Below are 15,497 nucleotides of genomic sequence, written 5' to 3'. Positions count from 1 at the left end.
TGAGCCTTCAATTGATCAACCTGAGTTACAGCCAGCCCTGGTGAATGAATGGAGTTTGTAAGTCAAGGGTCCATTGTACATTAAATGTAGGTAGTCTAAATACTCAAATTAAAAGGCAGATGTTGTTAGAGTGGATTAAAAATCAAAACCAAATTATCTGCTGCCTACAAGAAATGAACTTTATAAGAACACACTCGTGTTAAAAATAAAAATTTTAAAAGATATACTACAGTAACACTAATCAAAAGAAAATTTCCGTGACTATTTTAATAACAGATACAAAACACTTCAGAGCCAAAAATATTACCTGGGATAAACTCATTTCAACTGATCAAGGGATAATTTAAGGAGTATTATAAAATTAAAAATTATGCTAGTAATAATAGCTTCAAAATAAACAAAGCAAAAATTGGTGAAACTAGAAGGAGAAACATAGAAATCCACAATTATGGTTACAACAGTCAATGTGCCTCTGTCCATTATGAACAGGACAAGTAGGCAGAAAACCATTAAGAACATGACAGACATTTCAATGTTGTCAACCAAATGGTCCTGAACAACACTTACCGAACACTCTGCCCAGGAAGAGCTCAATATCAACTCTTTTCAAGTGCATGGAGTGTTTACCAAGATAGACAACATTCCGAGTCACTAAATAAGTCACAATTAATTTAAAATGCCTCAAGTCCCACAAAAGATGTTCTTTCAACACAGTTAAATTAAATTAGAAATCAATAACAAAAAGATATATGGAAAATGTCCGACTATTTGGAAACTAAATAGCAGTGCTAAGTAACCTTTGGGTCAAAAAATAAATCAAAAGTGGATTTCACAAACAAAAGTGAAATGATGCTTCCTTGCTTTTCAGAGAAAATAAATTAATAAAAAGATGACAATACAGTATTGATGGGGAAGGGAGAGAGTAGGCACTGTCCAGTATAAAACTGTCTAATTTTTAGGAGTGATTTGGCAGTACTGAGGCAACAAAATAAATCCTAGGGCACAATAAACCAGTAGATTAGCGTGTTGCTTCTCTACCCTTGTGCTTTTTCAACAAACCCGTCGTGAAACCCAGATAACCCCCCCACCAAAAAAAACCAATATATACACAAAATGAAGCAATCATTACCAAGGCAAAATGTAAAGAAACACTCTAGTTGCACTTGCTTTTAGTTGATTTAAAAGATCTCTCGTTTTGGAGGTCACACAGGTGGATCCTACATGATTAGTCTCCCGCTACCTTTGCTGTAATAACACCTCTGATATGTGGATTATGGTTACAGTCACCTGGGTTACTTCTCAGAGATATGCAGGCGGCTTTTGCTGAGAACACGGACTCTTTGCTTCATCCTCCAGATGTCTGATGGGTGACTAGGATGAAAAGATGTGTCACCTCTGTCTTCACATTGTGTCCGTCTCCTTTGCTGCTTTAACCTTTGGGCCAGATTCTACCCGGCTGAGCATGTACACATGCTGATTGCCACTGGGGCTGATATGTGTTTTCTTCATCTTTCTTTTTCCTACCTCCACTCTTGTGCTTTTTCAGCAGTCCTATCATAGGGCTATGACCATAAGGTTGAGATGTTTTATACAGGACGAAGGTGGCAGCTGTATAAAACTTCAGCAGCTTCTAGGACAAATTGACCGCAACCACCTAGTGGTCCAAGTCTCGAACAAAAAGAAGCAACTTTTGGAACCCTGCCCAGTGAAAACTTACAGGACTTCCACTCACTCCAGAAAATCAATAAAAGCTTGCTGATCCCTGTATTGGGGGCAGCCTGATTCCCTTTATCAGCGCTAGCTGCCTTCAGTGGAAGGCCTCCAACTCAAGTCTTTCCTGTGTATGTGCTTGCAATATTTGACTTGTTCTTGTTTCTATAGTCTCTGAGTCAAAAGATCCAATAACCATATGTATCAAAAATTTAAAATGATCCTGCCCTCTGGCCTAGCAGTTTCACTTCCAGAAATCCATGTTCCAGCACAGTTGCAGAAAATAACAGATATGTTGGCCAAGTTTTCTTTATTTCACAATTTCTCATCTATACAGTGAGAATAATAGTACCTATCTCATAGATTATCAAGTATTAAATAAGTTAATATTTATAAAGTCCTTAGAACATTGTAACTGTGAATGGAAAGCACTGTGTAAGTGAAATAATTTGATTTTTATAGAAAAATTGGCAACTGAAATGAATAGATACTTTTCAGAAGAAGTACAAATGGCCAATACATACATAAAAAAATGTTAAACATCTCTGGCCATTAGAGGAATGCGAATTAAAACAACACTGAAACAACAACAACAACAACAACAACATTGGGATTCCCCCTTACTCCAGAGAAAATGGCCATTATCAAGAACTCAAATAATGGCAAATGCTGGTGAGGCTATAAGGAAAAGGAACCGTTCTAGGTTTTTGGTGGGAATGTAAACTATCACAATCATTATGAAAATCAGTATGTAGATTATTCCAAAAAATAAAACTAGAAATTCCATTTGATCCAGCTATTTCCCTTTTAGGTAACCACCCCCCCAAAGTGAAAGCCATTATATTAAAGTGATATATGCATACCCATGTATATAGCAGCACAACTCATAATAGCTGCATATTGGAAATGGCCTATATGTTCACCAACAGGTAACTAGATAAAGAAAATGTGGAATTTATGCAGATTACAGTACTACTCTTCCATAAAGAAGGAAAAATTTGAGTCACCTGTGGGAAAATGGATGCACCTTGAGACCGCAGTAAGATAAATCAGACACATAAGCTTGACTATCACAAGGTTTCTTTTATAGGAGAAACCCAAGATATAAAATAAAGAGTAAAATAAAAGATAGACAGTAGGAATTAGGGAGACAGATCTTTTGCAAAAGGGAGGGCGACCAAGAGATGGGGAGAGCAGGGGGTGGTTAGGAGATGAATTAAGATGTGTTATGTACCTGTGCCACCTCTCCATGAGGCATGTGGTCAGTGTGCACAGCAAACGTGCACTAATAAAAACTACAAATTGAAAAATACCTATTTTTTAAAAAACAAAATAATAAGCAAATAGACATTCATAGCTGTATTGCAATAGTAAAAAATAGGAAATGTTACCATCCATCAGTAAGCAGTTGGATAAATACAGCATATGGCACTACAGAGTAAAAGGATCTATTCTAATACACTGAAGACAATTATCAACACCCTCAGCTTATTATTTTAGCCATTGTTTCTGCCAATGTTTGTTTCCCTAGGCTCTGGACAGCTCGCCCCATGTGTCGGCTCGTCTGGGAGGGAGAGGCAGGGAACTGGTTCTTAACTTCCATCCACGATGAGTATCCTCGCACTCTCCCTCACAATGCTTGGGCCGGAACGAGGGAACTGGCTTCGGGCTCAAACTCCAATGTGTGCCTTAAGAGGAAGCGCTTGAATATCTCTGGCCGCACCTGACCCCCATGGGAAAGGAGGCCCCAGCTGCCAACGCTCCCTCACCTCTGCAAGGCTCTGCCTCTGGGGCAGCCTCCTGGGAGGCCTGGGTTTGTCACAGTGCCTTACCTACAGGACATGCTCTTCCTGTGTGCACTAGCTGGGGCACTGCCCCCTAAGCAACAACTTAGACACCCCGAGGGGCTTCTCTGCATTGCTTCTTTTTCTCTGGCATAACATCACCTGGGGACCTGAAGTCGTAACCTCAGCCCATGCTCCCAGCCAACAGCAGCAGTGATCCACTGCGGATAGACAGCATGGGCCCAGTCAGCTTCCTAGGCTGCTATTGCAAGGGCCAAAGGCTTGGTGGCTTAACACAATAGGAATTTACCATCTCAAGAGTTCTAGATGCCGGAAGTTCAAAAGGTGTCAACAAGATCATGGTCTTTCTGACAGCTCTGGGAGAGAAGCCTGCTCTGACTTTTTGAGCTGCCGCCACTCGCCTGCAGTCTGTGATGCTCCCTGTAGATCCTCACTCTAGTCACACACTGTCTTCTCCCTGTGTATCTGCCCGATTCCCGTTTCTTCACCTAATGTTCCCACATTACAAGGACACCAGTCACACTGGATGACAGGCCAGCAATCTCATTTCTAATGATCTCCTTCTAAATTGGTTACTGTAGCTCTGAAAAGACCCTACTTCCAAATAAAGTCACACGCTTATGTACTAGAATTCAAGCATGAACATATCCTTGGGGCGGGGGAGGACACTATTCAACCCAAAACAATACCTCTGATATCCTGTGAAGAAGATGGCACTTTCCCTCTGTGGTCTTCCTCTCAAAAATCCAAAACCCAAATGAAGTCATGAGAAAAACATCACACAAACTCTGATGGAGTAGAGGGGCTGCCTCCAAAATACCTGACCAAACTCCTCAAAACTGTCAAGGCCACGGCCAGCAAGGAATGCCCAAGCAACTGGCACAGACTGAGGAGGCTGAGGAGACATGACAACTAAATGCAATGTGGTATCCTGGATGGGATCCTGAGACAGAAGGACATTACAGAAAACTAAGAAAAATCTAACAATAACGTATCAGTATCATCACAGCAAATAATAACAGAGAAAACTGGATGCGGGGTATATGGGAATTCTGTATACTCCTCAATTTTTCTGTAAACCTAAAACTGTTCTAAAAATAGTCCATTGAAAAAAGGGAGTTTGACAGCATATCAGAATTTGTAGGACATTGCTAAGCAGGCTTGGGGAAACTTATAGCAATAAACACTTACATTGGAAAAGGGAGAAAGTTCTCAAATCAATAACTTTAGCTTCCACTGGAAAGCAACTGGAAAAAGAACAAATAAATTCCAAAGTAGGCAGAAGGGGGGAAAAACATTAAAGTAAAAAATCCATGAAATGTGCAACAGAAAAACAATAGAAAAAGTCAATGAAACCAAAAATTGGGTCTTTAAAAAAAAATCTATAAAACTGTTAAACTCTAGCAAGACTAATTAAGAGAAAGAGAGAATATATAAATGACCAATGTCAATAATCGTGGAGTTGATATCACCACAAATTTTAAAATATTAAAAAGATAAAGGGATATTATGAAAAAAGTTTATACCAATGAAGTTAACCATATAGAAAAATAGATAAATCCCTTCAAAGACCAACTATGAAATACCACTTGAGAAGAAATAGATACCCTGCATAGCCCTGTGTCTACAAAAGAAATTGAACTGTTTCCCATAAAGAAGACTCCAGACCCACATGGCTTCACTACTGAATTCTACCAGACATTTATGGGCAAAATAGTATCATTTCTACTGAAATTCTCCCAGGAAACAGAAGAGGGAACATTTCCCAACTCACTATGAGGCAAATATTACCCTAATACCAAAATCAAAATTAAGAAAGCAAGAAAAAATTTTCATTTTATCACTTTTCATTTGATCCTAGTAGTTTTCTTGTCTCTTCTGATGTAGGTTCATTGAGCTTTTTGAGTATGTGAGTTTGTTTCATCAAATTTGGAAAGGTTTTAGTCATTATTTTTCAAAATTTGCCTCTGTTTTTGTGGTTCGCATTGCTTGAAACTGTCCCAGATCTCTGTACTTTTTTTTTTTTTTGGTTTTGGTTTTTGCTTTTCCCCACCTCCCTGTGTGTTTCGTTATGGAAGGTGTGCATTGCTATGTCTTAATTTCACTGTCTTTTCTTCTGCAGTACCTAATCTGTGGTTAGTTTTATCCAGTATATTTCTAATTTCAGGTGTTAGCCTTTTGTGTCTCTAAGTTTCATTTTATAGCCTCCATTTTCTCTTCATTGTATCCGTGTTTTCCATTATCTTCTTGAACATGCGGAGCATATCAGCATGTTTCTTTTATTTTATTAGTACACGTTTTCAGTACATGATGCTCACATTCATCTTAGAGAGTACATGTATTTAACATTTCTTGGTTCTTTATATTTCCTTTCCCTGCTTCACACACCTCCCTCCATCTCTAGATTCCCTTTCCCCATTTTTATTATTTTTTTAGTTCATGTTTGTGACATATAATGATGAAAGTTATTGTGGGTAGTTGGTTTTACATCCTTTTCCCCCCTCTCTCTCAGTCTCTTTGTCCTGTTCTCGTTTGCAAAAGATGTATCTCCCTGTTTCCTCTTATTAATCTTTAATTTGCACTTTATTTGTACTTGGTGTTTACAGCAACACAATTCATAGCAGCCAAATCTTGGAAGCCGCAAATATGTCCATCACTAGATGAAGGGATAAAGAAAAATGTAGTATCTATATATAATGGAATATTACTCAGCTTTAAAAAATATCAGTTTGAGACATTTGTAGGAAAATGAATACACCTTGGAAACATTTGCTTTAGCATTCTTGTGTGCTAATTTCCTTGTCATTTTTAGTCTATTTCTATTAAATGACTTTTCACTTAGAATGCTTCATATTTTTCTGACATAATACGGCCCCAGGAAGATTTTGTGTTTTAATCCGGAGAGCTGTGAATATATTATCTTATATGGAAAAAAGGCACTCTGGAGATGAAATAAAGTTGACTAATCATTTGACCTTAAAATAGGGAGATCATGCATGATTATCTGAGTCATCCCAGTGTAATCACATGAGTCTTTAGAAGTAGAAGAGGAAGACAGGAGATTTGAGGTACAAGAACTATTATTACATTATAATATACAATGAAATAATTATGCAACTTACCATAATGCAGAATCAGTGAGAGTCCTGAACTGGTTTTCTTGTGACTAGATGGTCCCATCTAAGGGTGACAGGAGACAGTGACACCCACATTTTGTTGTTTGGGTCCAGACTAGCCCATGATCTCATTTTGGTTACTGTCACTACAGAAAATCCTGCTTTCTAGACTCATTGTATATAAGTGCTAGAAGACCTTCCCACAGGAGAGATACCTCTATTTCTTGTAGTCCTTTTTTTTCTCATTGAGTTTATTAGTACATTCTAGGTACACAGTACAGTTACATTCATCATTGGGATCTTGTACCTTTATTTGACAGATCTTGGTTCTCATTTTTTCCCCTTGTCCCTGCCCTCCCTTCACCTCCTCCTGCCCTCCCCATTTTTCTTGTAGTCCTTTTTAAGGATTACAGTTCAGTGCTTTTGTGGCAATCTCAGGGTATTTTGCCTTGACATTAATCCAGAATGTATGGAGATTTGAAATTGTCTCAAGCATACTTTTAAGGCCACTATCACTAGAAATCTCAAGTAGTTTATCTTCTTCTAGCATGGACAAAGTCAATTCACCTGGATTATTCACAAATGAGTCATAAATCTATTCCTTTGTAGTTTGGGAGACTTTTACTGCTAAAAAGTAATGCTCAAACTCTTTTGAAAGCTGTGATAGGCAATCATGTACATCTTGGAGAAAGAAAATCCTGGCTCAGTCTGCTTCAAAAAAAATCTGCTAATGTTGGAAACATGTCAGAAATCCCTATGGTCACTCATCACCCCCACAGTCTGGTTTGGCTTTGAATATGTCCTCTTTATCTGCTGTCTTGAACACAGTTGTCATTCCTTCCTAAAGTGACAGATTGATTTCATTGAACAGGTTGACTATGTCATACAAATAAATAAATTTTGCAACCCATTCTGTGACACTGAAATGTGCTGCCAATAGTGACTGCTTTTCTAACATAAATCTTAGAGCAGCTCTTGTAATTCAAAACTCTGGCCAGTGATCTACTTTAGAAAGCCCTCTTACTTTTGTGTGTTCTTTGTCCATCCCCTCACAGAACTGTGTGAACAGATGTGAGTTAGGGTGTGTACTTTAATATGGTAGATATTTTTAATTACAGCCTTCAGAACTTTGTTAAGTTCAGGTGACAATTTTTGGCTAGCTAGCATTTCAAGAAGTGAAACCAGAAAGGTGTCCAAACACGGCAGTGGCCGCTTCACCTGCACATACACCGACACAAAATGACCCACTCAATTTTCTTGATACGTAATCATTCAACGATATGAATAGTTCTGCAGCTGTGATGTTGCTTGGCAACAAAAGTACACACAACATATCCTCAGGCACATCCTCCTGAGAAATATGTTGTACAAAGCAAGCATTGTTGCCTTGTTGTCAACATTGTCAGCCTGGATTGTGTACAATGGTGACTCATTAAACCTCTCTAGCTATTCTGCCACCATATTCTCTGATACCTTATCAATTCATCTAGTTTTGGTGCTAGCCAAAAAGAGGAATTACTACCACCTTTTGAACTGCAGCCTCTCCTAACAGTTCATGACAAACGTCCTTAGCAGCAGGCAGCATTAACTCCTCACGCATGGTGAAGGGTTCTTAGCTTTACCAGTGCAGTAGGACACTAAGAATGATGCTGTCAGTACAGACACATTTGATGAAGTGACCACCTGCAGTAATAGCTTCTATTCTTCAAATTCATGTTAATTTCTTTTGAAAAACCCCAGACTTGTCTTTTAATGCAGGGTGCCTTGTTTCCATGAATCAAAGCAGTTTTGAAGGTTTCATGGCTTTGTTGGGTAACCAGTTGCCACATATTATATAAAATGGGCTTGGAGAAAGGCCAGGGATTTAGCTCAGTGGTTCCGTTGCCTGCCTTGCAAACTCAAGGTCCCAAGTTAGATCCCATGGGGGGGGGGTTCAGAGAAAGTGAACCACCCTGTTGCAGTGTATCTGTAATTTAAGTAGGACTCTCAGTATTTTCTTTTCAGTGCAGCTTTCTGTGGTTGGCAGTCTTAGAATCATCTGCTGCCTCACCATTGGATCTCTCCCCCTTTTCAGAGTATGTTTTGTTTTTTTACTCATTTTACCTAGAGCTAGCTCTTGGACTTACCAAAACTGTGACTGAGGCAAGTGGACAGTGGAAGAAAGGTGTGCGGATGGAAGTGGGCCACACGTGGACTAAATTAAGGGTCAGATTCTGACTTAGTTAGCTTGCCACTGGATGCAGCTATACAGTTACACTAGAAAGCCGCTGCCAGATGCAGCTTGTCACTTGCCGCTCACTGACAGGGCTTTGATAAGAGTCTGCAAGCAGTTGACTTATTATGTTCCTTGTGCGGTCAGAGCTCTCTGCTAATGTTAACCTGTATTTGCAGCCACTCCCCAGTGCTAGCATCAACACTTTAGCTCCTCTTCAGATCATCAAGCACTAGACTTTCAGAAGGAGCACGGGACCTAGATCCTCTCATGCACAGCTCACAGTAGGGTTTGCACGCCTATGAGAATCTAACGCCACAGGAGGTAGAGCTCAGGAAGTACTGCGAACTATGCTAGCAGCTGTAGATACAGGTAAGGCTTTGCTCACTCACTGCCCACCTGCCGCGTGGTCCAGTTTCTAACAGGATCGGAGACCCTTGCTGTATGATGCCCAGACTTCTGGATGTTTAAGATGGGAGCATAAATCCAGTTCCTATTACTCCCTCATGACTGGTGATAGTCTCTGGTGCTTTTTAAATATTGAAGTAAGGATCCAATCCAGGTTGTTCTATGGGCTGACATGGACATTGAGCATTCCAAACACTCCCTTGGTAATTCTAATAGTGCAGCCAAAGTTGAGAACCATTGACCTGGATGATCTATAAAAACACTTATTTGTAGAAAGAATCTGCCACTGTCTGAGAACTTACCACATGCTGGGCATCCTGCTAGGTATTTTACTTGTCTGTCTCCCTAACCCTCATAACAACCCTGTGAAGTGGGTGTGGTACGGAGCCAGAGACTCGGAGAGGTTAGCCCCTGCCCTGAGTCACCTCCCAGAAGGTAGCATGCATCAGAATGGAGACATCAGCTACTTGGTTCCAATGGTTCTTTTTACTTCACACACTGTCGTCCCTTTCTGATTCTGAAATCGAAGCACAGGCTGTCATGTGCTGGCCTCTGTGGAGAGCAAATAGACCCATGAGCCAGGATGCCCTGGACTCCACTCAACTCCCCCTTCTCACCCACTGCTCAGCTCAGAGTCTCTCCTGGTGCTTCAACTCCCATCTCTAGCTCTGCTGGAAGCTGCAGAGAAGACCACTATTGTCCTCTTGGGCCCCCTTCTTTCCCTAAGAAGGCGGCACTCCGTCACTGTGAAGACGCCTCTGGAGCTATCAGGACGGGCTGACTGTCCAGGGGGACGGCTTCCTGGAGCTCTCCATCCCCTCACTTGGAGCAAGAGGGCTGGGTGGACCAGGAAAGGGGTGGCCTTGGGAGGTCATAGGGCAAAGACTCTGCTCAGGGCTTTCATCGAGAGGATGGGGGGCCACCCAAGGTGCTATTTAGACCTGGGGGTGGAAGGACAGCCAGGTTTCCCAGCCAGCTGCCCTCTCCTCCTAAGACACAGCCCTCAAAGGAGCCCCAACTTTTCCCAGCTCCCCTGCTGGTGACAGCTCATCCTCAAGATGTGGAGGGACCTGTCCAGGGCCCTTTGGTGTGCTGCCACAGGGCTGAGGGGTCTGCTGTAGGGGCTGCTGCTTTGGGAGGATGGAAGGGCTGCTTCTCCCTGGCTCACCCTCCCTTCTAGGGGCCTTGATTGAGGCATGTGGTTCCCTTGGAAACAGAGCCGCTTGTCTCCTGGGGTCAGCAGCACTTAATCTGCAGTTCCTTCAATTTTGATGCTGGTGGGGGAAGGGACCCTGAACTCGCCTCTACATTTCCACACTGCCCCTCTGCTCATGGATTCATGAAGCACACAGATCCCTCCCCCTTCTCTCTCAGCTTCCCCATGTGTATGTAAAGGTATGTTGTGCACATGCTTGTGAGTGCACACACACACTTTCTCCGAAGCTCAGGGAGCTTCTAATGACTGTGTCTGACCCCCTATTGAAAAGGAACAATTGTGTCCCTACCAATTACTTGTCTTTGTGGAACTGGAACACCCTTGCTCTCCAAAGGCTATCTCCATACCAGTACAATCAGATTAGGAGTGGGATAGGGAATCTGGCCAGATAATCCATTTTCTTTGCTCTCCACTTCCTAAGAGATTTCGATGTGTACAAGGGAAATCAAGGACCTATTGGAGAATTACATGGGATACCATGATGGCTTAAATACTCTGCATCGTACCCCATCAGCACACACACTGCTCCTGGCAGACTAAGAGCTCTTTGAGGCCTGGATGCCTGTCTGAATCCTGCTGTGGCTCCCTTGTACCCTGGGGCCCAGTAGGTTTGTGCTAAACAAAGTCATCCTGGGCTTCAGAAAAGCAGAGATGAGCACTTTGAAAGCAAAAATGGATAGGGTCCCACATCTCACGCTCTGATTCTCACCCAGGAAAACAGCTGGTGTCAAAGAAGAAAGGAAAAGCTGTTAAAATGTAATGAAGGCTTACAAGGAGGCCAGGCAGAGGAAGGAGACACAGCCAATCCCAGGAATCCCATTAGAAACAGAGGCTATAGTTCAGGGTGAGGACAGATTAGGGGCTGAGTGTCCCACCAAGACAATGAAAAAAACATCAACAAGAGCTTTGCAGCCACATTCAGAACCTGGAGGCCCTGGGAGGAGGTCTTGATGGTGAAGAGGTAAACAGGACCCTCAAGACTGACTGGTATCCTTTTCCGTCAAGAGGAATGACCAAGAGCCATACGGGGCTCTTGATAAATACCTCCATGGCGGGAACAAGGGACAAAGCACCAACTTCTCTTTTTGATTGTAAAACAAATGTATGCACTTGATAAAGAAATCATAACCACATAGCCATTGTTCATATGAACACAGTTCTTCTCCCCCTCTACCACCCTGACTTCTACCTTTCGGAAGAATTTGTCCTTCAGGACACTGTTAGGGTTCCGTGGGGAGGGGGGTCTGTCAGACCATCCTGCTCCTTCACATATCAGAGTGCGCTCTCTTGTCAGCAGGCACAGATTCTTCATTCTAATGGTGGAGGGGCTCATTTCACAGCTGTGTGGCCAGCTCCCTCGTGACGAACCTTTAATCTGATTCTAGTGCTTTTGCAATCTTGCAGTGAATAGCCATGTGTGAGTTATGGGACCAAATCTCTGAAGGCAAAGGTATATGTTTTTAAATTTTTGATCGATATTAAACTATCCTTCAAATATACTGCAGCAATTCATATTTTCAACTGCTGTATACTCAAGAGTCCATTTCCCCATATCTTTGTTAGCATTGGGTTTTATCACTTTAATTTTGTTAATCCAATGATATACAGATTTAATCCTGTTATTGTTTTGCATTAATCATAACAGACGGAGTGGTTCCATATGCTTATTGACCTTTTGTATTTATTTGTATCAGTCACCTATTCATGTCTTTTACAACTTTTTCTTGTGTTGTATATCTTTTCCTTACTGATTTCTAAGACCTGTTTGTCTAATAGATGAATTTAATCCTCTACCATAGTTAGGGCAAACATTTTTATAATTAGCTTTTATTTTGGTATTGTCCTCATAGATATGCTTAAAATTATCCAGGTAACTGAACACAATAATGTTTTTCTTTATGTTTTCTGGACAGCTAGCTACTTTAAGCAAGTTCGTCTTCCAGGATGGACAAGTTAGTTGTCTTTGAAATCTCTGGAAGACCTAGCGATATGTTTGCATACCGCAAAACAGCTATCCTTGAAAAATCATGGAAATCATAGGAGGAGTAAAAGGAGGCCGATAAACACGCCAATTTTCCAAGTAAAAGAAAAGCTGATCCCAGCATATTATACTAACTGATCCTATGTTACTTCCTAGTAAAATCGTGGAAGTGATCGCTCAGCGAGTAGTTGGTGAACAGTCATCAAAAGCTAGCTGGGGCCTAGGAGGAAGTCATGTCAAGCCCACTCAGTGCCTGTCCTTGTAAGGGTCACTGGACAAAAGTCAGAAGACTGTCACAGGCCTAGGGCGTCCGAGTTTCAGCAGGCATCAGACAAAGGCTCTCAGGTCTGTCCTGTGAGTAAAGGTGTCCGCCAGATCTGTAGCTGGTTGAAAAACTGCATCAAAAGAGACTTAATTAATGAATCAATATGAACTAGGAGGGGTCTCTGGAGACTATAGGGCTTTCTCCAAATTTGACCATGTCTTGTTTAATGCTTTTATCAGTGGCTTAGATAAGAGCACAGCTGGCCACTGTCAGATTTCCTGAGGACACAGGCTAGGAGGAAACTCTAATACAATGGTGCGTTGGAGCTGAGATGAGATGAGACAGGAAAAAATATCAACAGCTTGAGACAGGGTGAAGAAAGGTAAATGTAAAATCTGGCGCTTTTCTGGGTAAAGAATGAGAATAAGTAGAACTTGGGAGAGAGATGCATTAAAAGCAATAATCTATATGGGAAAAGACACGCAAATTTAAGATGTGCCTGGTTACCAAGGAAAAGCATTAGGCCCCCAAAGGGACTGGCTGTGCTAGGCTCTCTGCCACCCTTGTCTGGAGGAATGGTTCCTAAAGCAGGACGTTCCCCCTGGGAAGACCCTAGGGAACATGATACTGAGCCTCTCGGGGGCATCTCTGGCCTGAAAACAGAGCAGACAGGTGTCTGGCTCCAGCCCATACAGTTACGAGAGAAGAAACAAGGCTCAGAGAATTCTTATCAGTAGGCTGCCTAGGAGTCAGGGCCTGAACCAGCTGGGAGCTGCCTAGCCACCTTTGGGCCCAGGGACACTTTGCCATAGCTCTGGGTTCCAGGATTCTGAGTCCTATTCAAGGTCACCTGGATCTCCCAAGGTCTCCAGGAAGAGCAGGTGCCTGCTCACTTCCTCCTCACTTTCCAGGGCCTACAGGGGGGATATCTGTCAATCAAGCCCTGGGCTGGCCATAGCCCTTCCTGATGGTGCCTCTTTGGGTCCTCAGAAGTTGTCAGTTGCAACAACCTTCACAGCACAGTCTGGGAAGTGGAAGTCCATGGTGGAGGATGGGAGTCAGTGACAAACTCAAGGTCACAGAAAGTTTGTGGCAAAATGTTCTGATGCCCAATATAGCCACCACTTAGCCTTTCCTCTTCTTGCCCCTGGGGAGAGCACTGGAGGAACAGCATTGGAGGAAACCCTCAGTCTCCCAGCCAGACCCCTGCTCAGGCCCTGAGTGAGGAGAAACATGAGGACTTTGCTCAGCTCATCAAAAGCTGTTCCTTCTCAAATAATGGGGACACCTGACAGCCCTCATTCTCCAGTGGGATTTCCTCGAGCTCCGTCAGGCCCCTAAACCCCTAAGCATGTGTACAAACGTAGCTTCAAGCCTGCTGCCCCTCAGTGGCTCCTGGACAGAATTCCTGTAGCCTCCACCCCCATCAATCCTTGGGCACATTCTGTCCTCCTTACCTCTGTCCTGGCAGTCCCAAAGACACATGCGACCCAGTACTGGCCCAGTTACAGAGGTCCCACTTCCTGCCTGGTCCTATTCTCAGGATCCTCTGAGCTCCTAATGGGAAAGGGGCACAGAACCTCCCTCCCGCGGATCTTGGATTGGGGGATCCTTTGGGGGAGAAGCAGCAGACGTCTGCACAGACCTGATCTTCTGCCCCTTGGACATCACTTTCTGTGGCTGGAGGCTACCTCATACCATATGAGGCCACAGGGTACTCCACCCCCCGCAGAAGTAGCTTATTGCAGGAGTCCCTATCCCACGCACCCACCCAAGGCACTCAGATCTGGACACAGGCCCATCGGCTGCTCCATCTTTTGCCAGCCCTAGGCTCTAGGCTTGGTCTCACAGGTATGGATGGGTATGGTTAGCCCCAAAGGCTGTTTCTCCAGCCAGTTTCTGGTGTTGCATTTAATATGTCCAACACAACCTCCATCTACTTCCTGGCATGCTCGACAGTCCCTAGTATCCCCTCAGCTCAGGGCAGCCCGGCTGCCTCATCCATCTTCTTCTACCATTTGCACCCCCACCGCAGCATCTGCTTCCGGCTTCCTGCCCTCCCTCCCACCCTCCCTCTCCCACTGTGCCCCTGCTGCAGGTCCTTGCACATCTCTGGAATCATTTCTGGTGGCTCTGCCTTACCTGTTTGCTACAGAGGGCAATAGGGGCTTAAGATGGCTTTTTCTGTCTTCTCTTGCCCACTAGCTCTACCAAGCCTCAGCTTTTCTTTAAAAAACAAAAAACAAAAAAAAAAAAAACCTCTCACATCCTTTCTGTACTGAGCATTACATATCCCAACACTTATGTACTCTTGCCATTCCAAAATCCAATAATAAATGACCTACAAGTTAAGTGACTGTCATACACCAGGCTGTGTAAGAAGTATCTCATTCAGTCCTCCTGAAACCTGGGGAGGTAGTAAGGCTTAAAGCCTTGTTTCCCATGGGTGCATGGGAAAACTGAGGCAGTGCTGAGCAGTTACATAACTTGCCCTAGAGGAGTCAGCTGGCCCGAGGAGGTGACGTGATGGTGTGACTCAGGGTCCACAGCTGGAGGCAGCTCAGGCATCCTGCGGATTACACAACTCTGGGCTTCTGGAAGTCTTATTTATATGATTGAGTCCTCAAGATCAAAGGGAACTCTTCTCCCTGACAGCCCCAAACTCAGTCTCCTAGGGACTCCACCCCCAAAGCCACAGTATTGCCACCCCAACTTGTTCCAACGCTATAGGAGGGATTGGGGCTGGGCAAGCAGGTTTTTTAAATTATTTTTTTGTGTTTGTTG

The sequence above is a fragment of the Fukomys damarensis genome, unplaced genomic scaffold, assembly GCF_012274545.1.
Source record: "Fukomys damarensis isolate Sample0158 unplaced genomic scaffold, DMR_v1.0_HiC HiC_scaffold_20, whole genome shotgun sequence".
Classification (NCBI taxonomy): Eukaryota; Metazoa; Chordata; class Mammalia; order Rodentia; family Bathyergidae; genus Fukomys; species Fukomys damarensis.
The sequence above is the reverse complement of the archived record's forward strand: the minus strand, read 5'-3'. Positions refer to the sequence as shown.